Below are 3,128 nucleotides of genomic sequence, written 5' to 3' on the forward strand. Positions count from 1 at the left end.
TTTATGTGCCACAGTGTTAATCAACATTGAAATAACAGGCAAAGAAATGTGTATTGCCAATGTGCATTATGAACATGTGACTGGGGCCTTTGCACAATTACATCATACTGTGGAGGGCATCGAGGGTTGTGTGTATCAATGCAGAAATCGATATTATAGATGTACACAGATGTAGTAAGCCTGTACTTCACTGTTCGTGTGTGTACACTTTTATGTGATCAGTGTATTTGTATTTATGTTAATATTATTAGTTCGAGTTCCAGCCATTATGGCGGATAAAGTGTGATGCTTTTGTGGTTGGTTTAAGAATGAAAGTCAAGATCCTTTATGCACAAGGCTGTCTGAGGTGTGGGAACACACTATCTGCAGATCATTTTGAGAAACTAGTTGTATTCATGATACCTTAGATGTTGTTGCTGCAAGTCTCTGCTGCAGAAACGCTTCCCATAGCAGAAAGCAAGGGACAGATTATTATTGACATGTAGGGAAATGAGTGCCTGTGTGGACCATGCCTGGGGTTGTTTTTTTAAAGAAAACGTAAATGTATTGGGAACAGGTGCGTTGATAGCGGTAAAATAGAAGTAAATATTGTGCTACGTGATTTACTTAAAATATTTTGTCGTTTTTCAGTGCACTGACTTCCAGTAATATTGTTCATTTTTGTGGCATGTGTTTGTAAAAACAAAACTGACTCGGACATGCGGTGAACAGTACATGAAGGGTTCATAGTTATGTGTCCTTGAATAAAGCGCACTAAGAATTAAAAGGAGTAAATGTGTCAAAAATCCACAAAGAAATGATGAGATTGACTACATTAAAAGCAGATGTTGGAAAGTCAAATTTCTATTTCAAAAAACTTTGTTATCAAGCGGTTGATACTCCGGTACATCGAAGAATGGATTCGCAAACCGCAATGTAACCAAGATTTTAGGTAATAGTTATGAAAGTGTGTATTGAAAGTGTACTGTGTGCCATATTATGAACGTCCTGACGGATGCATGTTCAATTTGAGGCAAAGAATAGACATTATACGTGTGAATTGTCACTGAAATGTATAGGCAAAATAAGAATGTACTGTGTATATTTAACTGTAAGGTGGTTACTGAAACATATTTTTGACTTCTTCATTTTATATAGTTATATAATCATAATGTGTGTATGTCATGGGTACAGACTACCGGCCGACGGCTTTTTCAACAGTATTTGGACAATAATTATTAACAACGGATATGTAATAACAATCATTGGGACGACCGCCAGGCAACAATCAGTCATTTTGCGTTTGCAGTAACAAGGAGCAACATGGGAGCTTATAGGTTCTAGAAACGTGCGGATGTCAAAGTGCTGTTTTTATTTAAATTTTAAAGCACTAATTTCTCCTCTGTAATGGAGTGCCATGTGCGTAATTTATTTGTTGCTCATGGAAAATCATTTTTGGTGAAGAATGCAAAGACTTGCAATATATGAATCGATGATCGGATTTGGCATTAGAAGATGACTGTTGACAGTTTAAATGAAAATTAGAAGATACACATTTTGGTAGTTATGAACTATATTTGAAAAAGTTAACCAAATTTTTGTTGACTTAATTGAATGTTTTTTTTTTTCGATGTGTGAAAATATAAAATACTTGTTACGGTCCACAATATTGTTTTCTTCAAAATAAAATGTTGCTATCATTTTTGTAAGAAGACATGTTTTGCATTTGTTGTAGATTTTTGTGCTTAATTTCCTTGTTTTGCGCTAGATCACTTTGTGACATTGGTGATGACAGGGTACGTTTGGCTATGCTGCCCACTAACATCATTGAAATAGGTGGAGCTTATTTTGAATGTATAGTGATGTTAGCATTATGGGCGGCGTGAGAAACCTGAGGGTATTCTCCCAAGTAGTTCCCAGAATCCCTTAAAGCAGTGATGGAGATCGGGCGGTTAGCCAGGCAGGAGGGTCGGCTGAGGGTTTCTTGAGAAGAGGGTGCACAAGAGAGCGCTTCAGAGGGGAAGGCTCCAGTGGCGAAGGAGTGGTTGCAGTAGTCAGCCAGGCCAGGAGCGAGGGTGTCAATGTAGTCCTTGATGGTTTTGGAAGTACAGGGAAGAACCTGTTTTGATGAGACTTTCGTAGGTCGGACTTGTCTAGAAACCTCATCAGGAGAGAACAGAGGAAAGGAAGAGAAAGAAGGAGGAAAGGTGGCCACAGGTGGGTTGGAGGTAGAGGAGAGAGTAGAGGGAGGAGGAGGAGAGGATGAGAGGGTGGGCAGGATATCCTGGGTTTTAGAAATGAAATGAGCAGCCAGGGTTGTGCAGAGGGCCTGGTAGGGGACAGGAGATGTAGAGACTGCAGCAGGATATGCCAGCTCCTTGCAGATTTTAAAGATTTTGGCCGAGTTGTTAGATGCCACAGTGACACAGGCTTGGATGTGGGCTCTCTTCTTAGTGCAGAGAGAGAGCCGGTATTGCCTTTGGAGCAGGCGGCAGGCCAGTTTGTCAGAGGATGTGCTAGAAGCTGGCCATTTCCTCTCAGCCACCCTGCACTTGCGTTTAAGGGTGATGAGGTCAGAGTCATACCAGGAGTTGCACTTGGCTTTGGGCTTCAAGCAAATCCTCATGACAGGTGCAAGAATATCAAGAGTATCAGCGATAGAAGAGTGGAACATGGAAAGGGCTCTGTCAGTCAGGATGTGAGTCAGCAAGAGGAGGAGGAGGGGGAGAGAAAGTGGCAGTGAAAGCCTCAACTGACACATGCTTCATGGGTTGTATGACCAAGAAGGTAGGTGGCAATGCTGGGGTTGGATTGGCCTGAGGGGTAGAGAGGGAGAGATGCGATGAAAGGAGAAAATTATCACTCCAGGAGAGAGGATTGGTGAGGGAGATAGAGAGGAGGAGGTCTGAGAAGATCAGAATATCCAGAGTGTGCCTTGCAGAATGAGTTGGGCCAGAGGGGAGAATATAAAGAGAGAGAGAGTTTCAGAGGTCACAAAAGAGTCCATCGGAGGGACAGGAAGCATCCAGGTGGATGTTAAAGTCTCCAAGAAGGAGGAGTTGAGTGGATAAGGCCAGGAGGGAGGAGGAGAGGTCCGCCCACTCAGAGAGGAAGGAAGTGATCTTACCAAGCAGCCGGTAGATAGGAGC

The sequence above is a fragment of the Ambystoma mexicanum genome, chromosome 7q (assembly GCF_040938575.1).
Source record: "Ambystoma mexicanum isolate Mex_15411 chromosome 7q, UKY_AmexF1_1, whole genome shotgun sequence".
NCBI lineage: Eukaryota > Metazoa > Chordata > Amphibia > Caudata > Ambystomatidae > Ambystoma > Ambystoma mexicanum.